At 46.8% G+C, this 25417-nt stretch overlaps 1 pseudogene across 1 annotated transcript in view; it reads left to right on the plus strand.

Moving 5' to 3' along the window:
* The window catches only part of LOC147454527 (uncharacterized), a 41603-nt pseudogene extending 16560 nt beyond the window's left edge, over nt 1-25043 (plus strand). Inside the window, exons 3-15 of the transcript XR_015188777.1 lie at nt 21557-21669; nt 21779-21943; nt 22019-22081; nt 22340-22426; nt 22510-22810; nt 22942-23039; nt 23144-23179; nt 23450-23570; nt 23658-23888; nt 24019-24114; nt 24224-24325; nt 24410-24544; nt 24636-25043. The product of XR_015188777.1 is annotated as an uncharacterized LOC147454527 (transcript). The remainder of the gene's footprint in view (nt 1-21556; nt 21670-21778; nt 21944-22018; nt 22082-22339; nt 22427-22509; nt 22811-22941; nt 23040-23143; nt 23180-23449; nt 23571-23657; nt 23889-24018; nt 24115-24223; nt 24326-24409; nt 24545-24635) is intronic.
* Nucleotides 25044-25417: the final 374 nt, after the last annotated feature.

The following is a 25417-nucleotide window of genomic DNA, read 5'->3' on the forward strand; positions in this document are numbered from 1 at the left end:
GTCTAGATCCTCGGGAGAGGGCACTACCAGGTCGAGTTCAAGTCTGCACAGATGGCGACTAAGGTGATTTTGATGAGCCCACTCAGCATTAGAGCAGCTTAAGCTTACTTCCGACGTTGGCATCACGGTTTTGACCCTGCTACAGATGTTCGAGGAGGAGGCAAACTTGCCGATTTTGGTCTGTTTCCCAGGCCTGAGGCGAGAGTACCTTCCCCTCCTACCCAGGATTGGTTCCATGTTCGGGCCAGTTTTGGAGTCTTCACGCACGGAAACTTCAGTTGTGGCTAAGGCCGCAGGTTTACCTACTATGCGGGTTCTCGTTCGTGACACGCACTCCCTCCCCAAGGTAGTATTGCTGCCTAGGGTGAGTGGGGGATGGATCTGACAGAGTGTGAAGTATCCGGGTCTCCCGAACCAGTGTTTCATTTGCAGGCAGATGGGCCATATGGCAAAGGCCTGTCCTCGCACGAGACCTCGACCCATAGTGCATGCACAACCTCCCAAGGCTGAGCATACCAAGCAGTCAGATACACAGGTCGCACAGGCTGGTACATCGACAGAGACCAGTGATCAGCCAGCTGATGGTTGGCAGCAGGTGCCTGGCCGCCACCGAGAGGGGAGGGCTCATCCCAGTGCTCCCCCTGGTGGCCGACCTTCTGTTGCTCAGCAGCATTGGGTTCCGACTGGGAACCGTTTTGACCCCCTTCAGCAAGACCTACCTGAGGAGGCCTCGTCTACTTCTATTCCTCCACCTTCACCTCCTCCTCCCTCAGACTCTGCCACTCCAACCCCCCACCCCCCCCTCCTCCACCTTCACCTCCCGCCCCTCCTCTCTCCCCTATGGGGCCCACAACCTCGTCTCCCGCCCTTCCACCACTCCTCCTCAGTCGCAGGGTACTGGACACGCTTCTGCCACGAGGCGTTCTCTTGGTAGTGCTTTCGCTACGAGCCGTGTGGCTCGAGAGGGACAGCCCCACCTGAGGCTGCTTGTTTTGGTGCACACTTCTCCCTTTGCAGCGGTCCCTAGAGGTCTGACCAGCTTCGACATTCACAGACGTTCGGACTTCTTCGACTACCGCTTCACTCGGTTTTTGGGTGACTCCTCTCCCGACTTGGAGAAGTCTAGCTTTCGAGTCCACGTCCTCTTTCTTGCAGCCAGAGGCATTGAGGCCCTGGACACACCGGTGGGTTTCTCCTTTTCGTTGTGTGGTAGGGATCTCACAGAGTGGACCAAGCACACAGTCCTTGACTGGCTCTAGATCCAGGCTATTGAGTTCACACCACACAGGGGACTTAGCGGTGACAGATCCGGTACAGACTCTTTGGCCTCTTGCCAAGTTCAGCATGACACCTCCAGATGTAGCGGGGTGCAGGCACATTGTGGTGCATTTTTTTGCCGACACTCAGTGCCCTCCGTGTTATGTATTTGTGCATGAGGATTCTTGGACAGAGGATGTAGCCCGTCGGGTTGCACACTCGACTTGGGCCTGGGCGAGATAGTCACTTCTTGCGCGTTTGTCTAGAGGTCGTTCGGATGCGGATTACTCCCCATCCAAAGCGGCCTCAAAGATAGCAAGGTTGGCTGTTGTGGCAGCATCTGTTTTCTCTCACTTACTCCATGAGGATCTCATGGAATGTGCAAGGACTAGGAGGGCCCGAGTTTCAGCATCAAAGGGGTCACCTGCTTCAGGAGCTACAGAGATGCCTTGTGGGTGGTGAGATTGACATTCTTATGCTACAGGAGCACCGTCTTGTGAGAGCCACATTCGGCGATGCGGTCAGCTTTTGCGTGGTCGCTATGAGACGTTTTGGTCAGCTGTTTTTGGACCTGGAGGCATCCAGGGTGGGGTATATATAACTATTGCGGATTCTTTGCAGTAGGCCATTGTGGGCAGAGGGATTATTGTGCCAGACAGGGCTCAGTGGATCACTATGCAGGTTCAGGGTTGTCTCATGGGCTTCCTGAACATCTATGCGTCCAATGCGGCAAGTGCACGAGTAGAGTTTTGGTCTCAGATTGTTGAGTCTCTGCCGCAGGCAGAGCAATGGTGCATAGGGGGTGACTTCAACATGTTGGAGGAACCCTCTGACAGGATTGGTGGTAGCCATACTACTGTGCATGGAGTTGAGCTGGCAGCTTGGGAGAGGTTTGGTATGACTCTGCGGGTTTCAGATGTGTGGCAGCATGCCAGCTTTGTGAGGCCCCCAGACAGCCTGGACTTATCTCGTTCGGACCGCAGAGTGGGAGGCGTGAATCTATCTCGGATAGATCGCTTCTACACTAGTGACCACTTCTGTGACTTGGGTGGGATAGTTGGCATCCTAGCAAGGACCTCCTTTTCGGACCATGCTCCAATGATCCTTACAGTGACTGATAGGCAGAGGCGGGGGAGCACGATGCTTCGCATCTTAGAGACGGTCCTGCTGGATTGAGCGCTTAGAGAGCGAGTGGAGGCTCTTTGGACAGAGATCTTAGACATGCAGGAATCTCCTGTTGACAAAGTGGCCTCTGGACTTGCTCAGCTTAGTCGACTCTTTCTTCAGGAGTCTTCGACTCGCCTGGCTGCACTGAGAGAGGAGGAGCAGCATCTCCGACGGGGCGTTGCTTCCTTGCAGAGGATGCAGGAGTAGCATCGAGACAGTCCTTGGTTGGAAGAGCAGTTACAGCAGGCTCGCTAGGAGCTCGTTAGCACTGAGGAGAGGCGACATGAGTTTGCTTTCCATCGACGACAGGCATCTCAGTGGACCCAGGTAGGGTGACAAAGTGACAGGCGCTTTCTTTGAGGCAGTGGGACCTCGGCATACGAATGCCAAGGTCAGTCAGTTGAGGAGGCCCAACGTGTCAATTGCTTCAAAGCCAGAGGACATGCGTGCAGTTGCTACTGACTTTTACTGTGATTTACTGTTTGCAGAGCCACAGTCAGAGCGTCACGATGCATGCAGAGAGCAGGTGTGGGCACAAATGCCTTGTCTTGTGACTGAGGAGATGCGCCAGAGGCTTGAGTTGCCTCTACAGCTTGAGGAGCTGCACATGGCTCTTAGTGCACTCCCCCGTGGTAGCTGTCCAGGTGAGGATGGATTGACTCCCAGTTTTTTCTTGGAGCACTGGGACTTTCGTGGCTCAGATCTCTGTAGTGCTTTTCAGTACATCCTGCACACAGGTGAGATGCCTCATAGCATGAGTGAGGGCCTGATCTACCTCATTCCCAAGGAGGGTGGCTCCTTGGATGAGATTTGACAGTGGCACCCTATCACCATCCTCAACTCAACCTACAAAATTCTTGCCAAGGCTCTGAGTTTGAGGATTCAGCCACTTCTAGAGAGCCTTATACATGGGACTCAGACAGGTTTTGTCAAGGAGAGTAGTATCCGTGACAATATCTTTACTTTTTGGGAGGCTTCTGCCCTTGCGTGGCTCCATGGTGAGGATTTGGCGATTCTTCTTCTCGATTTTGAGAAGGCCTACAACAGAGTTGACTGGGATTTTTTGGTGGGCACTCTACGCACGATGGGCTTCTCAGATGCTCGGATCAGAGGGGTGTCAGCTTTGTACACACGGGCACATAGTTAGGTGCTTTTGTCAGGAGGTAGAGGTGATCCCTTCATGCTCACACGTTCGGTCAGACAGGGCTGCCCTCTTGTCCCCTTCCTCTTTCTGTTCTATGCTGAGGCGATGAGCAGGTTTTTGGTTTCACAGCAGGTTGGCTTACGTGGCTTAGCGCTCCCTATTCGGGGAGATGAGCTACTGGACGCTGAGTTTGCAGACTACTCAGCCTTGTACTTGGATGGTCAGGAGGCCAACCTACACAGGTGTGAGCAGGCTCTTGAGACTTTCTGTTGTGCATCTGGCGCACTGATCAACTGGAGAAAGACAGTGGATTTCTTGGTTGGTAGTGCTCCTACGTGCGATTGGATGCCAAGTGAGGGTTTTAGGTGGATTCCCCAAGGGACTACAATTCGGTACTTGGGTTGTCAGGTTGGTTTAGACTGGTCTCCCGAGCAGCAGATTGCTCCCCTCCTCCTGTCTATCAGGAGGAAGTTGTTACATTGGAGCTCCGCACGACTTTATTTGGCAGGCAGAGTTGTAGTGGCCAACCAGGTGTTGTTGGCTACTATGTGGTATATCACTTCTTGTTGGATCTTCTCAAGTTCTTGTATCAGTCACGTAGAGAGGCTGATTAGGAACTTCCTTTGGTCAGGGCGTGACACTCAAATTGCCCGGGCCAAATTGGCATGGCAGGTCATCACTGTTCCTTGTTCTCACGGAGGGTTGGGGACCATAGATCCAGCACAGCAGAGCAGAGCCCTTCTTGGGAAGTTCATTGTTAGAGGACTTCTTCTAGGTGAGGAGCCCCTTCGGTTGATGCCAGCTCTCAGCTCGGCAGTACACTTGGGGGGCAGCTGCTCGGTCCACTCTCACGTGCCCGACACTTCAGTTTGAGCTATCGTCCACCAGCAGGATGATAGTGATTTAGGGGAGTCGACCTACACTCCAGCCTGCTACAGAGCTTACTCCACAAGAGTGGCGCAGAGTGAGAGAGTGTTGGGAGCTTATCAGTGGCCTGACACTCTGGTTTATCTGGCGGGCCCGCTGCTTCCGCATCTTCGAGGCTCGCCCAATACCACCGGTACAGACTGTTCGGGATCTTTGGCTAGAGCTGATCCATACTCTTAGAGGACAATTCGAGAGAATCCAGGGTAGTTCCGATCGCATGCGGGAGCGCATAGAGGCTTTCCTTTGACTCTGGCGTCCTGGGTCTTTCTTCACCATGGTCCAAGGAGTGCTCAGATGGCATTACCGTCCACCTGTGTGGCTCTTCCCTCCTCCCATCTCTTGATTTAGTCTCATTGTATATATGCTGTTTTTTCACTGGGAGAGTCTCCCCATCATGGTCGTTGTAGCCCTCTCTTGCAGAGGTGGTTGTAGCCCTATGGGCAGTTTTCATTAACTAATAGAAGGATCTTTTTCTCGGGAAAAAAAAAACAATTGTTTTGTGAAGCTTTCCGACCAGGGGACTTCCAAGAGAAGGTTCTAGATGAGTTGGCCAACCTGATGCTCCAGCCCAATGAGACTTTTGCAGAACTCATGACCAAAACAAAGTCTCTGGTCGCCAAGCTTCCTTAGCAACCAGGTGAATTTATGGTCAAGAAGTGAGTAAAGAAGGCTCTTCCTAAGACTTCTCAACAAAAACTCAGAGAGAGTCTCCGACCTGAAGCCACTCTGGAGGTTCTAGATGAGTTGGCCAACCTGATGCTCCAGCCCAATTAGACTTTTGCAGAACTCATGACCAGAACAAAGTCTCTGGTCGCCAAGCTTCCTTAGCAACTAGGTGAATTTATGGTCAAGAAGTGAGTAGAGAAGGCTCTTCCTAAGACTTCTCAACAAAAACTCAGAGAGAGTCTCTGACCTGAAGCCACTCTGGAGGAGTTTGTTGTAGTTGCTACTAGGATAGAGGAGGCAAGGAAGCTGTTCAACGAATCTCCTCAGGTAGAGACTGCCTTTGTACTCTTGGAAAGTCCATCTGACCCCTTGAATTCTTTACGCAGAGAACTAGAAGCCCTAAACTTACAACGAGCTCTTCAAGAGGAGAGATCCTTCTCTCTCAGACAAGAGAAGCCTCCACATCACGAGGCTTTGGACCAGATCAAGCGCGAGCTAGAGGAGCTCAGGTCTCAGCAAGAGACTAAGGCTATGTTTTGGTGTAGCTCATGCTGCTCTCTAGGGAACCCTCCACAGGAATGCCCCCTTTGGACTTATTGCCACTTCTGTAAAAAGTCTGTACATGAGGACAAGGATAGCTACTACTTAAAGGGATTGTGGCAAATACAATAAAGTCTTGGTCCTACTCTCCAACAGGGGTTAGCACCTACATCCAACATGGCTTCTCCTTATGGTCATCCAAACCACATGCCCCCTTTGTTGACAACCCCTCCTATGCAAGGTATGAAAAGCCTTTTCCATCTCAAAGCTTTTATCATGCAAATGCTCCCTCGGCCCCTCAAAGCTTCTACATGTCCACCTCCACCTCCATGCAGCATGAGCAAAGACTGCCTTGTCCTTTGTTTTGCCCATTTTGTGCTATAGATGCGGGCAAATGTCCTCTGCCAAAAGGGTGTCCTCCTTGTCAACATTGCCCTGAGTCTCAGGATCAGTTTAGTAAGGAGTGCCCAAAACAACGTGCATCTATGTCTTCGACCCCACTCGAATTCACCTTTCCCAAAATCAATTTGATAACAGTTGGCACCATCCCTCAACCATCACCTTCTACTCATGTGGTGGCCCCTCGGGACAAGTTCAAGCAGGTTCAAGAGCCCAGTGGTGTCCTCACTTGGGCCCAGAGAGCATCCTTGGGTCTCAGTCTTCCAACAAGTTTCACTCTTCCCCCAATATCCTGCCCATGGATACCCCGCTTCGAATTGTCGATAATCCATCCCCTAGTGCCAAGCGAGGATTCTCATCTATGCTCTCTGATATTGATGAAGCTTTCTTGGAAGCAGTAGCCGACTTACAGTAGATCAAGGTTATAGAGAAACCACTGGTAGAAAAAGAAAAGCTTACGAAACAGACGATCTTGAAGAACACCTTCCACCAAGTGTCGCTCTATGACATGCTACAGCTAGATGCAACTTTTCGAAGTGACAACCTTGGAGTTATTCAGTCGCTTTACCCTGGAGCAAGTCCTAGTGGCGGGCACCTCCCACTGCAACCATCAGAGTCCTTTATGATATCCCATCCCGCTACTCCCCTTACTGATTATAGAAACCCTCGTCTCATCGTGTCCTTCCTGGGGCAGCAGTTCTCAGGAGTGATAGTGGATGGTGGATCTGGCATCGACCTAATGCCCGAGTTCACTATGTTGGCTTTAGGTCTACAGTCTACTCGACCTGCTCCCTTCACAGTTGCGTTGGCTGACGAGAGGACAGCCTACACATTGGGCATAGTGGACAAGGTGCCTCTGCAAGTACAAGACTTCACCTTTAGCTTGAATTTTGTTGTTGTTCATCTTCCGCAGGTTGAGGGAGGATTTCCCTTGCTCATCGGTAAACCATGGTTGCGGCACACTAAGGAACTGCATGATTGGGGAAATGACGCAATGTGGATACACACTTGGCTCCCCAATGAAACCCATTTGACTTGAAGGAGGCATAGATACAGTGGTGCAATATAGCTCCTTGTCAATGGAATCCAACCCTGAAGTGAAGCAACCCACTCCACTTGACGGGTTAGACGAAGATCTGCTGGAGTGGTTGGAAGCTACCAAGTCTATGCCTTGTTATGGGGTCTCTATTCAATCTCTGCCTGAGGATACATTCTCCTCCAACGTTTCTACTGTAACTGAACCCAGTAAGCCACCTGAGCCAGCAGCAAGTGTGCCACCTGAGCCAATAGCCAGTGTGGAGGTCACAGAGGCTGAGGCTGTGGAAACCTTTGGACTTGGCGAGCCTATCAAGGATCATTGGCGAGGAAACAAATCTCTTTTACAAGAGTTCACCGACATCGCAAACTTCATCTCAGCCTCCTCCGAGTCTGACTTCCCACCAAGCCAAAGCTCTCCTCTGTATCTGATGAACTTCTCTTCCACGAGCTTCCAAAAGGATGGTTACAAAAAGAATATATTTTCCTTATCTCTATTGATATTCTAGTAATCCTCTTCAGCCTACAGCGCTTTGGAACTGAGAAGGTGGCATTCTTCTTTTTCCCTTGTGTCCTTGTCATGTTTTTCTTTATCGGCGGCATTGGCATCTTCACCATCTTCAAGCATGATGTGGGCATCTTTCTAGCATTCAATCCTTATTGGATAGTCAAGTATTTTCAAAGAAATGGGAAGCACGGATGGATCTCACTAGGTGGCATTGTTCTTGCTATCACAGACACTAAAGCAATGTTTGCTGATCTGGGACACTTCACGGTTCCCTCCGTTTGGATAGCTTTCAGAACCCTTGTTTATCCTTCTTTGTTAGCATCATATATTGGCCAAGGGACTTATCTTCTAAAATATCCAGAGGATGTTAGCCAGACTTTCTTTTTTGTCTTCGGCACTACTGAAATGATGTACTTCACGACAAATCTATACAAGTTTAGCGAAGGAGGCTGGCTACCTGTGGCTTTTGCTTCTGTTTTGGTGGTCACCAGGGCAATGTGGTATTATGTTGCTCTCACCTCTACCTACCCCCTCTCCACCCCTCACCTATAACCGTCGTCCGTCTCTAGCCCCCTCGTCCCTCTCTAGCCCCTCGCCCCTACCTACCCTCCCTCGCCCTTACCCACCCCATAGACCCTACCCACCCCCTCGTCCCTCTAGCGGAGATAATGTGTCGTGCCCTCTATAGTGGGTGCTCCTCAGTGAAATGTGCGTGAGATCTCACTCCACAGCATGCGAACAAAGAAGACAATGAACAACAGTACGACTCAGCAATGAACATGAGCAGCATGAACATCGACTAACTCAAAGAAACCAATACAGACTCTGGCATGACAGCAAACTCAGCTCCAGCCCAGATCTCATAGGTACAATGGGGGTGTCGAGGCAACTGTGCAGGGATGGTGCAGACGTGCTATGTACAACTCAAGATGACAGACTCTAGACGACTAACCACACCAAAGTAGATGATCTATAAAATTCCAACAGCTACGGATGTATACAACCATAAAGATCCACCGACGGCTCACCAATATCTAATGCTGCTAAGACTATCTCAAAACTATGGTCGTGGTAGTCTGGACCCGAGCCGCTAGATCACCACCCATATGCCAGCCACGTGTCACAGCCCAGGAAAAAGTCCGTCCAGTGTGGACTCAACCCAACTGCAACTAATCGTCTGTCCAGTGCCTGCAACACTGTAGCCCTGCTACAAGTTGCCCGCCACAAAACCACTCACCGTCTTGGTGAGAGTAACACTATGCTGCAAAGAGAACCGAGAAGTCACTGTATGTACAAAAGAAGATTGAGCAAAGCAGATCAATCCTGTCACTCGAGAAATGAAATGAAATGTTATATTAACGTCTTCAAAAGGCCAAAATGACCTATGAGACCAATCAGTTACAAAATAGTGAATCTAATACCATGTCTGGGTACAAAAGAACTAGAAGTGGAACAAAATACTACTACTACTACTACAATCTAAAACTACGTGGGTGTAGCAGCTGATACAATAGGTACCCGGTAAACTGGATGTAACAGTGTGTGAAACAAAGATGGAAGAAATGGTGAGGATCCATCCTCATCTGCACTCTGGATGTCGAGAGAGTATGGCTCGAATCTTCTGTTGTAGTCTCCGTCGATGCTGTGTAGCTCCTCTCCTCAGTCGCGGTCGTCTGTATCTCTGTAGCTCCAATGCTCGGTCGAGAGAGAGTCGTCACCGTTGGTGCTGAAGTATCCGCCTTTGGGGGAGGAGCCATCAAATTGATGGTAGGAGGCTGCTGCTGCTGAGCTTTGCTGCTGTGCTACTCTGGCTGAATTGGCTCCTAGTGACCAGAGCTGCCACCTGTTGCAAAGCTAATGGAAGCACCTGCCCTGTAGTGTACTTAGGGTGTCGACTAACACAGCCATGTTGGTGTGCGCTAGTGAGGCCGTCGCAAGGAATGCTCTGTGTCTGCATATTTGGTAGGGAAGCCGATGGCTGAAGCCCCTAAGGATAATAGGTAAAGTGTTGAGGCTGGCATTATACGACAGAAGTGTGTGTAGAGGTTCCCAAGAAATGGGCAAAGCTACCTTGCTGTGCATTCCCAACGGGAGTCTGTACCTGTATCCCCTACCCTGTCCAGCTCTATCCCCTACTCATTGGAGCCTGAAATCCCATATCACATTGTAGTAGCACTTCCCGAAGTCCCTGCATCTGAGCTAGGAGGTCGTTGATGATTTTAGAGTTTTCTTGCAATGCGTGTCGCAAGGCAGAAATAGTGGCGTCTCTATCCGCAATCGCGCTCTCTGCGACACATAGAGAGCCCTCCATAGCTACGTATGTAGCGGAGTGGCGTTGTGCACTATGGCATCTTTCGAAAGCTTGGAGTATGTGCGTGTGGCTGGTTTCAAAGATGGAAAATTGGCCATGCCTAGTGCATGACCAATCCTGGTAGGGGTAAGGTTGTGGCCCGCACTTTGGGAAAACGGTTCAAAAGCTCGTGTACCATATCTCCAGGCACATCAGTGGGTAATTTTGTAGTGGCTAATGCAGTCAGTCCTGAGAAAAGATATCCTTTAGAGAAGGATGAGGTAGCTGCAAGTGAAAGTTTAATGTGAAAGGTGCCTGACTTTTGGACTTAGGAGGTCTGCTGATTGCATGACGTAACACATGTTGTGCCCTCTTTCTTATGTTTCTGGGATCCACCTCTGGATTGCTAGAAGGCTCTGATTCTGATTCTGAGCTTGAATCCGGATCCACCATGTGAAAGGGAACTCTATAGCTCTCGTCACTGGCTTCAATGGAAGTCATCTCAGTAACCCCATGGCTGCTATGATCAGATTCCACTTCCTCTGCAGAACTACTTTCTTTTTCCCTGCATGGAGGCTTTTTGCGCAAAACTTCCCGTCGTATTTGTCGAGTAGTACTTGCCATATTATCTCAGTAACCACTCAGAGACAAACACAGAAAAAGTACACTCAGCAAGCTATTGTTGTACACTGTTGCTGTATACTGTTTAGTACCACAAGAGCTTACATTCTAGGCTCAATCCCACAGAAGCATACATACATAACCATAACCTTGCTGCAGATCATTAAGAGATCAGATGATATATTCCATTGTGCAGTGCAGACTGAAAGACTGAAAGGGAGTAGATTGTCCGGACTGCAGTACTTGCTGGCTCTAAGCTTTTGCGATAGCTGAGAGAGAGGTTTTCCGATAGCTGAGAGGAGAGGGGAGTATGACCAAGGTAGGAATAGGGAGAGGGATCAGCGGGAGATAGGGCGAGGAGATCACTGGGTAGATAGGGGCACAGATAGAGAGTAGGATCGGGTGCGCAAGGCGAGACAGGTTGGTGGTGGCAATGTAGGGTAGAGAGGGCGAGAGGCAGGAGATTGAAGTAGGTAGGGCTAGGGCTATTGGGTAGGGCGAGGGCAGATAGAGAGGGGCGAGGTTTAGTGTGTAGGGACGAGGGCCAGTAGGTAGGGGTGAATGAGCTAGTTAGGGGCGAGTATTGCTGGGTAGGGGCGAGGGGTAGTAGGTAGGGCCGAGGGTTAGTGGATAGGGGCGAATGCAGCTAGGTAGTGGCGAGGGGCAGTAGGTAGGGCGAGTATTGCTGGGTAGGAGTGAGGGGTAGTACGTAGGGACGAGGAAGGGGAGAGAGGGGCGAGGGGTAGTGATAGGGGCGAGGGAGGGGAGAGAGGGGCGAGGGGCTAGTGGGTAGGGCCTAGTGCCTGAAACTACAAGGGACCAGAGTCTAAACAACAATACACCAGGCCAGAGAGGGCAACATGCAGAAATTTAAGATGTTTAACCTGATGCTAAGTGTTTGCATATTCATTTGTTAGCTCCACATTGAATACATTGCACTCAACCTGGAGGTAGGAAGGGTGAGGGTCAGTGGTTAGTTCAAGGTGTAGAAGGAGCCTGTATGGCAAGGAGTGATTCCTGAGAGAGGGAAAACTCGGTTAATCAATGGCAATCTGAAGTGCTACACAGATAGAGCAGAGAGAGAGTGGGTATAAGTTTTACGGAGAGAGCAATGGTAATAGAGTGACCCAAAAGACGCACTTAGAAAACATCGGAAGAAGAAGAAGAAGGAACTCAGTGCTACTAGAAAGAAGAATAGAAAGAGAATTATTGCATAGAAATGTTTCCTAATGACCTAAAGTCTGTTTCATTATAGAGACCCCATTTTGAGCTTCAAAAGTGTGAAGATGGACGATACAAAGCAATACCACAAGGTAGTCCAATCTCATGGAAAGAATGAGCTGATTACAAGAAGTGTAGGACAAAACAAGTACCTCAGTTACACAGTGGTAGAGAAAGTATACCGAAGGAAAGGAGGAAATGTGGGAACACCGATAGGCAGAGCATAGATTGATATTGTGCAAGGACAGTATCATAACACAGGCTCTGGTGGGAGGGCAAGTGAACGAAGAGAGAAAGGAGATTCAGGAAACAGCTACAGATGGCTTACGTAGAGGGATAATAGCATTTGATTTGGGAGCCATTTACCAACGGCAAGGGGACACCTTCCAGAGTTACTAACTGAATTGCTCCCTGTGGCAAAATTTTTTGTACCATGAATGGTCCTTGCCAAGCTGGGACCGAATTCTTTGCGTTTTTCTGATATCGAGCTTGATAAAGTAGCACCAATGAGCCTTGCATAAATTTTGACTTTCGGAGATGGCGATCATGTCACGCCTTGCGACGAAGCTACTTGCTTCAAGAGCTTGAGAAGCCAAACTACGGCTTTCTTCTAATAGGGTGAGAAGAGAGACAGAGGCAGACCCCAAACCCCCATTGGCACGTAGACTGCCTACTCGTGGAGACCTTGAGTTGTATTCGAAGGGTGCTATTGCTTGCAAGCTGAAGGCTAACTGAAATGGGGTGTGATTGGTTGTGGCTTTGAAAGAAGTGTGGTAAGTCCAAAGGGTGCCGTGGATAGCTTGAGCCCAAGACGTCGGATGGAGATGACATGCTTTCCGCAGAAGGGCTATTAGAACCTTGTTGGTGCTCTCGGCTTGCCCATTTGCTCTACGGTAGTACGAACAAGACTTACGATAGAAAATAGCCCAAGACGTCGGATGGAGATGACATGCTTTCCGCAGAAGGGCTATTAGAACCTTGTTGGTGCTCTCGGCTTGCCCATTTGCTCTAGGGTAGTACGAACAAGACTTACGATAGAAAATCTTGTAGTTGGCGAGCAAGGTTGAAATCATTTCATTAACAAAGTGACTGCCCCTATCACTGGTGATCTCCAGTGGACATCCAAACCTGCAGAAAGTATTTTCATACAAAAACTTGGATACGGTATTGCTAGTGCAATCAGTTGTCGCCAGTACCTCTGCCCATTTGGTTGCATATCTGTAGCCACCAACAGATACTTCCGGCTACCTGGTTGGGCCGGAGGAGCAATAGGACCCACAAAATCTATGCCCCATCTCTCAAAGGGCAGCCATGCCATAGAGACCTGCAGAGAACGGTTGGGCTGTTTGCTTGGTTTAGGTCACAGCTCTTGAAGAGTGCGTTGCAGTTTTAGGGCTTCAAGTTCCCTACGTAAAGAAGTCAAAGGGTCAGATGGACTCTCCAAGAGTACAGAGGTAGTCTCTACCTGAGAAGAGTCGGTAAACAACTTCCTTGCCGCCTCTATCCTAGTAGCAACCGCAACGAGGGTGGCGTCAGGTCGGAGATTCTCTCTGCGTTTTTGTTGAGAAGTCTTTGGAAGAGTCTTCTCTACCCATTTCTTGACCATAAACTCACTTGGTTGCTAAGGAAGCTTGGCGACTAGAGACTTTGTTCGGGTCATGAGTTCTGCAAAAGTCTCTTTGGGCTGAAGCAGCAGGTTGGCCAACTCATCCAGAACCATTTCTTGGAAATCGCCTGGTCTGAAATCTTCACAAAATTGTTATCTTCATGTAGCCCAAGTAGTAAAGTGGTTCTCTGCAAACTGATTGTACCACTTGTCTGCTAATCCATCCAAGGTAGATGGAAAGAGTACTAAGTAGGCATCTTCTCGGTTGAGGCCACGACCTCTGAGAGAGAAACAAACCTCCTGGCATAGTCGTCAGCATCCTCTGTGGAGAGATCCTTGAAAGTCGGAAACTTAATATTCACCTTAGCTAGAACGCTTGTGAGCTCCTCCATGGCTGTCTGTGCAGGAGGTTGTAGCATGGAGCTTGCTGTAACACAGTGGATGAGAAGGTTATTGATGGGGGTGAGTGGGGAGGTGTAGAATTGGTTGAGGGGGAAGGTAGGAGTAATGGGGCTGGTGGACTTCTGCTTGGCAAAAAGGGTTGACGCTTCCTGTGGTAGTACTTCAAAGGACTTAGTAGTGGGCTTTGTCGCTCTTTTGACTGCCTTGTATGTGTCATGCAGTAACCACAAGCCCTCCCAAACTTTGAGCACGAAGACCTTTACTTACTGCACACGGGTCCAGACTTCACTAGACCAAGGCGAGTGACTAGACCTCCTGGCTAGACCTAGACGAGAGAGGACTAGACCCAGCCTACTCCTGGCTAAACCTAGACGAGAGATGACTAGACCCAGCTTAGATACTACTAGATCAGGACGAGAGACTTAGACCAAGACGAGCCAGAGCGAGTGACTAGACTAGCTGACCTAATATTAAGCTAGACAGACCAAGCTGGACTACGCTAGTCCAAACCAACACAGGTGAGAGCTTGAACGAGCTAGCTCCTCGACCTATAGGCACAGTGGAGTGAAACTTCAGTTGAGGTCCCACCGGGTGTACCAAAAATGAGAGCACCTGTAGCGGAGATAATGTGTTGTGCCCTCTATAGTGGTTGCTCCTGAGTGAAATGTGCGTGAGATCTCACTCCACAGCATGCGAACAAAGAAGACAATGCACAACAGAGCAACAACAGTACGACTCAGCAATGAACATGAACAACATGAACATCGACTAACTCAAAGAAACCAATACAGACTTTGGCATGACAACACACTCAGCTCCAGCCCAAATCTCATAGGTACAGTGGGGGCGTCGAGGCTCAATTGTGCAGGGATGGTGCAGACGTGCTGTGTACAACTCAAGATGACTGACCACACAAAAGTAGATGATCTATAAAACTCCAACAGCTACGGATATATACAACCATAAAGAGCCACCAACGGCTCACCAATATCTAATCCTGCTAAGACTCTCAAAACTGTGGTCGTGGTAGTCTGGACCCGCGCCGCTAGACCACCACCCATATGCCAGCCACGTGTCACAGCGGAGACAAAAGTCCGTCTAGTGTGGACTCAACCCAACTACAACTAACCGTTTGGCTAGTGCCTGCGACACTGTAGCCCTGCTACAGTCCCTCTCTAGCCCCCTCGCCCCTACCCACCCCCTCCTCCCTCTCTAGCCCCTTGCCCCTACCTACCCTCCCTCGCCCCTACCCACCCCTAGACCCTACCCACCCCCTAGACCCTCTCTACCCCCTAGTTCCTACCACCTCTTCTTATCCCTACCCCGCAATCTTCACAAAGAACCGGCTTTAGTGTATTTTCTAAGGACAAAGAATTGAAAATTCTAGGCCCATTGGCGGGTCGCCTCGAAGAAAATTGGCTAAATTTGACGGGCCTTCTTCGGTTTCTGCTCTCTGTCAGCCTATCTCACTATGGCAGGTTGCCTACTTGTTCCTCATCATTTCTTCTCCACAGAGCTCCAATCGGGTTGATTGCATTTTCCTGCTAGTTGCACTATTCTCTGCTAGTTTCAATGTTCTCTCTCACTAGGACGGTGAGTGGTCTTGTGGCGGGCAACCTGTAGCAGGGCTACAATGTCACTGGCACAGGACAAGTAGTTAGTTCAGTTGGGCTGGAGTTCACACTCAACAGACTCTCGCCTGGTTAGTGACACGTGGCAAGTGATACGGATGGTGGTCTAGTGACACCGTGGCCATAGCACCACCACCTCAGTTTGGAGATAGGCTTAGCTGGAATGGGATATCTGCTGGCCGTTGGTGGCTTTTTAGGAGATACATGTGTGTGGTTGGTTTGGGTCGTTGGAGACTCTATTATCATTATCAACTTTGTATGGTCGAGCGTCTGCATCTCAAGTCGGAGTTTTAGGCACTGCACGCTGCACCATCCCGGCACATTTGGGCCTCGACACCCCCATTGTACCTATGAGTTCTGGGCGTGGACCTGTGTGTGCTACCATGCCAGAGTCTGTACTGGTTCTTTTGTGTTAGTCGAGTCCCATTCTGTTCAGTTCTATTGTCGAGTCACCGTGTTTGCCCTGTTAACCATTGTTTTCAGTGTTTTCATTCTGTTGGAGTGAGATTTCTTGCACATTGTACTGAGGAGCACAAACTCTGTATTGGTTCTTTTGAGTTAGTCGAGTTCCATGCTGTATTCTACTGTCGAGTCACCATGTTTTCCCTGGCACATTGAATTGAGGAGCACCCACTGTAGAGAGCACGACACATTATCTCTGCTACAGTATGCATGGACTCGTCCTGTCACATAGGTACAGCCTCCTATTGGTTATGGCCAATGAGGTCATCCGACACAGTTTATGGGACGTACTCCATCGCAACAGTTTGCATACTATCCTCAAGAGTTTTAGCAACATGCCTACATGACACACATGCAGCCAACTCAGAGAGTTCCTTGTGATGGCTTTGCTGGTGCACATCATTGTGTGGAGATGAAGAGCAAAGCCGCAAGTGTTGTACCTCGTTGAAGCAATAATAAGAAATATTGAAAGGGGTACCACAGTTTGGAGCCAGTGCACTCTGGGGGTGGAATTACACCACTCCATGTCTCATGTGAAGTCTTTCTTTCAGTTGAATTGTTTTGAAGTCACTACAAAATCATAACTATGATCAAAGCATAGACAAGCTGTAGCTCAACATAGCTCTACGAAAGAAACCTATAGAACCTGTAACTTATGACTATGTGTAACCTGTAAGCAGTATACTCATGATCGGAATACCATCGATCAAAAACACTGCATAACATGTAATCTCTAGCCATTATGAGCATACAACTCACTCCTACGAGAGTCGATATAGAAACACTAAATCAATGTCGGAACTGACAAAAACTTGTCCAAGTGAGAGTCAAATTCAATCACTGTCAATGTGGGACTCACACTTGACCGCTAAAGAATCAAAGAGTAACCTGCAAATACATAGAAACTATGGCAAGAACTTGGGAAAAATCTGTAGAGTTTCCCCTATAATTTTAGCAAAATCTCAAAAAATCTCACCAAAAACCGGCATACACAAAACTTGTGAAGCCAACTAGGCTATGCGCATAAACAGAGACTTAGTCTCTCATATACAATCTGCCATACACCTGACAAAACCTGACCATAAGGGTCTCCGAAACCTACAAAGAAAGTAAGATAGAACCAGTGGATCGAAGAAAAACGCATAAATCTATGCGAGACAGGTTGTCTCATATGCAAATCCACATTTAGGCATACATTAAATGCCAAAACTATGGCAACAAAGCTCACTCCAGCACGAATAGCTCTCTGAACAACTCTACTTGTCCGTAACCTGTATACTTGTGAATCTATATCACCTGTGAGCTGTAACTAACTCAATGTGTATCCACATATACATACATAACCGAGATGCTTTAAACCAAGTGCTCCAACCTCTATGAAATCCCACACAGTCTCAATGCGCATAAAACCACAATACAAGGTAACATTTTCTTACACAAATGCAAGGTAAATCATCTCTCAAATAGCACCACAGTGTGACATACATATTCAGAGACGCAAACTACTTAATGCTCTGTAGTGTAGGAGTCCAAATGTCAAAGCTACTATGTGTAGATATTGCTGCAGGTTGTTGCAGAAAATTCAGCGTTCAGAATTTCAAAAGTCTGACATCGCTAATGCGTCCGGAGCGTGGAGAAAGCGTGGGGCAGACTCTGAAATCATGTAGATAAGTTCGAATGTGAGAGATAAGCCAAAAATAACATTTTTCAACCCAAAAGTGCATAATAAATTTGTTGTTGCTGCACTTGCTAAAATTCTGAGTAGAGATTTAAAAAATAGACATTGCCATTGCCTTCGAAATGTGCCAAACCCCAACTTTGACTCCTAGATCATATGCATCCGACTCTGTATGACGGATATATACAAAAAATGGTGTTTCGGAGCCCAAAAATGGCAAAAACGAGCTATAATTTTTTTCTCCATGCTTTTGCTCCACCTTTTTGTGATGCAATGTCAAGATTTCTGTTGCCACTTGTAACAAACTGATGACGTGTCGACCTACTGAAGAATGGAGCTACCGGCCGAGGGGCTTAAACCCTAAGAAGAACAAGCAACAGAAGACGTGTCACAAAGTGATGACGTGGTTGCCCGAGTGCAGAAAACCCTAACCCTAATTTCTGCCAGAAACCCTAATCACTGAAGCCCTAATTTTGGAAACCCTAACCCTAAAACTTGCAAACCCTAATTCTGGAAATCCTAATCCTAAAACTGTAGAAACCCTAACCCTAACCCTAAGGGCAGTAGGTTGATTTCCGAAATTTGCGCTGGCTGATGACGTGGCAAGCTGTACGGATTTTCGTGATTTACGCTGACAGCTTTTTGGCTTTGCTTTTGGACGAGAAGCTTTTAAGTTTGAAGGCTTTTTACTGTAAACTGCTTTTTAGGCCAAGGGCCTTTAAATATGAGGCTAGGGCTCATTCTTTGGCATGCTTCTTGGAGAAGGTGCAGAGTCTGGAGTACCAGCTTGTACTTTGATGATGCAATATAAAGAAATACCGAAACGGGCGCCAAGGTTTGGGGCCAATACTCTCTGGGGTGGAATTCCGCCACTCCGTGTCGCGTGTCGTCTCTCTCTTTCAGTTCAGTTGTTATTGAAGTGCCAAAAGTCTGTCCAATCTGTTCTTTCTATTGGTACGTGGTGCCCGCCTTGTGACAGTGGTATCAGAGCATCAGGCGTGTGCTTTTCTAAAAGCATACCGGTCCTACAAAAGAGCAGACAAAGCTATTGGAATTTGATTCGAGGTATCTTGGTCCTCCAACCCGGACTTATTAGCCACTCCCACCCTTACTTCATCGCGCATCGGGCGCGCTCCTATCTTCACTATAGTGTCTTACAGTGCATAAGCCAATTAAGATCACTTGGAAGAGAAGGGTCCAGATTTGTTTCAAGTCACTGTTTTTTTTCTCAGAAGCAGTGCCATGCAGATGTTGATGTCTACAGCTACCAAGCAGCATACTCCAAGTACTTGGCAAGCTTTCAAGAAAATTTTTGCCCGAAGTTATATGGTTTTTGACATCTTCCTTCCGAGTGCAACTTCTGGCAGAGTGGGGTATCCTGAAATGCTTGCCATGGAAACCCTAGCAGATTATATCTTGAAATTTCTCGACATCTCTCAGTAGATTATATCTTGAAATTTCTCGACATCTCTCAGTAGATGTCTCTTCACGAGTAGATGACCTTGGAGGTTTAGTGCGATTGCTATCTTGGGACTACCATCGCCGCAAAAGCAACACTGTTTGTCCAAGAGCTAACGGACCATGCTGTGCTCGGCTACGACCTCATGGAAGGAACCTAACCCTAATTTTTGGTGCAGGTTTCAAGATGGAAAGTCAGTCGACTTTTCGAGCTCGACTGATGTCGAGATTGCTTTTTAAGTTTGAGTTCTGTTTAATCTTGTTTGGTGATCCTGTTTGGAATTTGTTTGAAATGGATGGTATCTGTTTTGGTGCTGATTTGAATTGTTTGACTCTGGTTTGATACTGGTTTCAATGATTGGTGATTTTACTCCCGGGTGGAGAAGTGAAAATATTGTTTTGGTATTGTTTGAACTTCGGAACGACGCCGGCCGATGCCTGGGGAGCGTTTGGTTGTATGCTTGTAAAATAATTGTTGTTGTGACTCCCGGCCCGGACCTGGATGGTTATGTGGGAGGAGTATTAAGAAGTCTGAGCAGTGGTTACTCTCAGCACCTCCAAACGACGCAGGCTGCGGTCTGGGGGGCGTTTGGTTGTAAAAGGCCTCTATATCTCCCGGCCCGGACCTTTTTAGGTTATGCGGGAGGAGTGATGAGGGAGTCGTTGAATATCTCCCGGCTTGGACCTTGTTAGGTTATGCGGGAGGAGTGTTCATCGGCGGCATTATGTTTCTATGTCTTGTAACATGCATATGTGAGCATTTGTGTTGCATTGTGATGTGCCAACCACTAAATATTCTTAATTGGATGAGATTGCCTGGGTATGTAATTTTAGTGCATCAAGACACTCGTGGAAGATCAGTACGGTCTGGGTGTGATGGCTAATTTTACTACGCTGGAATATCAAGAGTTCCGATCTGGAGAAAGGAGAAGCTAACTCCTTGATCAAAACAGCCGAAAGGAGAAGCTAACTCCTTGATCAAAAGAGCAGAAAGGAGAAGCTAACTCCTTAATAAAAAGAGCAAATTGATTGTCCCTCGGAATGACCCTCGGAAATTTTTGAACTAACTTGAGTTGTTTTGCAGATATGCTGTAATCGCGGATGATTACTCTCTTTCAAGAAGGGGAGATGTAACAAACTGATGACATGTCGACCTACTGAAGAACGGAGCTACCGGCCGAGGGGCCTAAACCCTAAGAAGAACAAGCAACAGAAGACGTGTCACAAAGTGATGACGTGGTTGCCCAAGTGCAAAAAACCCTAACCCTAATTTCTGCCAGAAACCCATTTCTGCCAGAAACCCATTTCTGCCAGAAACCCTAATTCTGGAAACCCTAATTGCTGAAACCCTAATTCAGGAAACCCTAACCCTAAAACCTGCAAACCCTAATTCTGGAAACCCTAACCCTAAAACTGCAGAAACCCTCACCCTAACCCTAAGGGTAGTAGGTTGATTTCCGAAAGTTGCACTGGTTGATGACGTGGCAAGCTGTACGGATTTCCGTGATTTACGCTGACAGCTTTTTGGCTTTGCTTTTGGACGAGAAGCTTTTAAGTTTGAAGGCTTTTTACTGTAAAGTGCTTTTTAGGCGAAGGGCCTTTAAATATGAGGCCAGGGCTCATTCTCTGGCATGCTTCCCGGAGAAGGTGCAGAGTCTGGAGTACCGGCTTGTACTTTGATGATGCAATATAAAGAAATACCGAAAGGGGCACCAAGGTTTGGGGCCAATACTCTCTGGGGTGGAATTCCGCCACTTCGTGTCGCGTGCCGTCTCTCTCTTTCAGTTCAGTTGTTATTGAAGTGCTAAAAGTCTGTCCAGTCTGTTCTTTTCTATTGGCACGTGGTGCCCGCCTTGTGACACCACTCCCCTTGCCCTCTGATACCAATTGAAGGGCACACCAATGAAAAGTTGTGCGGTGAGTGTAGAGTGATAAACTCTATGTGTGGGTGGAGTACTCACTACTAAATGAGCTAAATGAGTGAGACCCTTCATTCTTTTATGTAGAAAGAATAAGGTTAGTGGTCAGTGGGCTGCCGGACACTAGACGTCCGAGGCCTGGAGGCAAGGCACATGTTGCCTTTACCCCAACACTTAGTAACACACTCATTTTCCTATGCCAGCTTCAACTTCTTCTCCATCTTGAAGTTGTGTTTCTACAACCCTAATTCCAACAAGGATCATCTAGATACATATCAGGAAATAATTTTAGTTCTTTGTGATATACCCTCTTGTTTTCTGCACAGATTGCTATATTGCTTGAATAATTTTGTATGCAAATGAAACCATATCTTTTCATTTTGCTTTTAGAATCGGTGAAAGATTGAAAGGACTGGTTATCAATGTTGGGCGGTGGTGGCTTTGTTCTTTCCTATGTACTTGTTTCAACAGCTTGAAAAATTGCTGAATGACATTGCATATAAGCCGTTACTTTTTCTGCTCTAAGATATTCTCAATAATTCTGAATGTACACCATTCAAACTTTATCCAGCTTGCTTTCTGCCTTCAACAATTAACAAGATTGTTTGCAAAATAATGTTTGAAGGAAAAATGAGCGGCATGCATCGTGCTAAAAGCACGGATAACATTGCAAATGAAGCTCCAACGCAAAAGGAACACAGGCTAACCTATGTCATTAGGGACTCAAATGACTCGAAGGTGAGTTTGCAGATCTGTTATGGGGTCTAAGATGCAATGAATTCTTGTCCACTACCTCCTAGTTTGCAAGATGCTATGAATTCTCATTCACCACCAATGGATTTTGCAGCATTGTTCGATAGTGAATAGCTTGAGTGTGTGTTCCTTCCCTCAGCATGATAGTAGACAAAAGGAAACCTTTTTTACTGGCAGCCGTGATGGGACATTGAAAAGGTGGGAAGTGACTACTGAAAGTGCTACCTCTTGTGCAACATTTGAGTCACACACTGACTGAGTATGTATTTTCTAATATTTATTCTTATCTCTTGTATCTGTAATTCTGTTGGATCATAAAGCTGTTTTTATCAAGGTCAACGATGCTGTATTGATGGGCGACGTGCTAGTTTCCTGCTCGTCAGATTCCACTATCAAGGTACTGCCTATTCCGATTATTCAAGAGAAAAATTGACAAACTTCCATCAAAGTATATAAAGCTGTACAAATCGACTGATTTTCAAAAGCTAATAATGGCATCACAACAAGCACATTCACACCATTCTACCAACATAAGAACCAACAAACCCTCATTACCTATACACATGGACGAGTATGTGTCATGCTAGGGCACCAAGAATTCAAATGAGGACTATTAAAACGTGAAAGTTATTTTACAATCTCCATCTTGTTGTAGACTTGGCAAGCTTTTTCAGATGGAGTGTGTACCAAAACTTTCCGGCAACACACTGACTATGTGATGTCCCTGGCAACTGCGAAACATGTAAGTGTTGACTCATACCCATTTCTGGTTCTTCTTTTGGTTCTTTTGATGAATATTGGGAATACTTTTTCTTTGTCTTGTAGAGCAATGTGGTTGCCTCAGGAGGTCTTGGTGGAGAAGTCTTTATTTGGGATTTGGAAGCTGCCAGTGTACCGTTGGTGAAATCTAAAGATGACGTTGCAAATGACATTACTTATATAGGTAGCATTGGTCGGTTAGGGACACTTGGCCAAATGGATAACGGTGAGTGTGTTACCTATCCGAGTAATAGCATGGAATCACAAGACTTAAAAAGTTGTTGCTGCCAAAGGGCACAAAGAGTCTGTCTATTCTGTAGCCATCAATGACATTGGCACTGTGCTTGTGTCTGGAGGAACAGAGAAGGTGAGGTCTATTGACTGGTCGACTGAGCTTATAGTCAGTTATCACACACCTTCAAACCCTTTCAGATGAAGTCTTTAATTTTAAGAACTTTTATATCTTCAGCTTGCTAACATACCAAGCTCATGTCTCAGGTTCTTAGAGTGTGGGATCCAAGGACTGGTACAAAATCAATGAAATTAAGAGGTCACAATGACAATGTACGTGCTCTTGCACTTGATGTCAGTGGCAGGTACCTGTAATGAAGATGATAACAATTGACATGTAACTTCAAATTTGATGTTTTAATATTATGCTTGATTAATATGAACTAATTGGGTGCTTGTTCCTTAATAGATTTTGTCTATCAGGATCCTCTGACTCGATGATTAGGTATGCTATCTGGGGCCTATAGCCATTTTTAGGTGGTGATATCAAAAACTTGTATGCTTTTTCATCTGTTCGGTTTTGTTCCTCTCTCTTTGATGTATCAATATTTGATTATTTTGTGCATAAGCACCATGATGGAATCTATGTTTTTTCATGTCACAATATTGTCAATTTCATGCTTTTTTATTGCAGCGGTGATTATTGATATATAAAGGTTTGCCAATTGTCTTGTTTTTGCTAGCAATTTAAATAATCTGTCATTTTTTGGTGCAGGTTGTGGGATTTGGGTCAGCAAAGATGTGTGCATTCATATGCAGTGCATACAGATTCAGTATGGGCACTTGCAGCAAGCTCCTCGTTTTCTTATGTGTACAGTGGGGGACGGGATTCCTCGGTAGATTATGATGCCTTTTGTGCTTAGATTCAAACTTCTTCAAAACAAATAGAGGAGAGAATTGAGTGTGTGGCATGATTTATGCAGGTCTATTTGACAGACCTCAACTCACGAGAGAGCTTACTTGTCTGTTCAGAGCAACATCCTGTCCTTTCTTTAGCACAACATGTTGATGACGTGTTATGGGTCGCAACTTCAGAAGCTTCAGTTCGTAAATGGCCTACTAAGTCCATAAGTCAAAAACCAAGTGCAAGTACTTTCTTAGCTGGTACACTGCCCTTTGCCAGAGCCAAGGCATGCCTAGAAGGTTCATCTCCGGTGAGTAGTTTTTCATGTGTAAGGAACTAAATATTCTTTTTGGAGAGAACCAGAGAGATTTCTTTAAGATTTTTCAATATGTAAAGTGTAAAAGGTGTAGTTATTCAAATAAGAACTATTTATAATGCAGGCTCCATTGAGTACAGAACCTGCATGTGTCATCCCTATCAATCGGAATATCATTCAACATACAGTGTTGAACGACAAGCGACATATTTTGACAAAGGTATTGTTTAGAAGAGAGTTGATGGTTCCTGAATTGAATGAATAAATGGGAAGGCCTCAAGAGAGACCGTCTTACACTTTTGGATTTTTTTTGCAACTCCTTTGAACAGGATACTGCTGGTTTTGTAAAGCTATGGGAGGTAACCAGTGGAACCGTGAAGGAAGATTTTGGAAAAGTCTCGTTCGAAGACAAGGAGGACTTTTTTCAGATGGTGTGTAGCTTTAATCTTTTTTAGGAAGCTGTAGGCAAAGTCACTCATGCTTGGATTCTTCTTTTTGTTTTCTTGGTCTGCTAGGTTATTGTACCTGCTTGGTTCACAACAGATATTAAACTAGGATGCCTTTCTATCCACCTCGATCCACCTCAGTGCTTTGCAGCAGAGATGTATGCTATTGATATTTCGATTCTTGGAGCATCAGAAGACATGAAGGTGGTTCTTCTACAACCAAGGTGCACACGTAGGGGTGTGCATATCAAGTGTCTCTAAAATATAACAAAGTGATCTTTTGTGTCAACTGCAGATAAACCTAGGACAAGAGACATTGCGGGGATTATTTTCCCATTGGTTGGCCAGTCGAGAGGGGAAAACGCCATCAGTGCATTCAGCTAGCGGAGACTTGGCAAGTAGCTGCAATATGGTCAATGGTAATGGAAAGGCAGCAACTTCAAATGGTTTTCTTTTGGCTGATGAGAGCCACAACCTCGTTGCACGTTCTTCTTTCAATTTTTCACCCAATTATCCCCCTTCCATCATAACGGAAGGTTCACAAGGAGGTGCTTGCCGAAGAAAATTGAGCGATCTTCATGGAACAGAAGATGAGAAAGAACTTCCGACATGGTGCTTGGAATGTCTGCTGCATGAAAAATCAACTGCAAAAGAGGGTACCAAGTAATACCTCTAACCTTTTGCCTTTTTTGGCTCACATACCAAGTTTAGTACTTGACAGTTTTTATTTGAGATTTACTCTATTGGTGTTGTCTCACATGTTTAGACTAATAATTTCTCTCTCTCTCTCTCTCTCTCTCTCTCTCTCTCTCTCTCTCTCTGTGCTAGATCTTTAAGGTCTCTTGGGATAGTTTCTCTCGGATGGACCAACCAGCCGAGGATGGTGATACAGATTGCTTCACCACCCCACAAAAATGAAAGAGACATTCAAACGGAGAAACAGAGATAGTGTACTCTCGCCAAGCTCTCTATGGACAGGGAAAACCGTCAGAGTCCAGTATGATTTAATGATGAAGAGGGTTCAAGTGATGATTAAATCGGAGCTCAGCTTTATGAGAGATGACATCAGGAAAGAGA

The sequence above is a fragment of the Adiantum capillus-veneris genome, chromosome 7 (genome assembly GCF_014529385.1).
Source record: "Adiantum capillus-veneris isolate H3 chromosome 7, ASM1452938v2, whole genome shotgun sequence".
Classification (NCBI taxonomy): Eukaryota; Viridiplantae; Streptophyta; class Polypodiopsida; order Polypodiales; family Pteridaceae; genus Adiantum; species Adiantum capillus-veneris.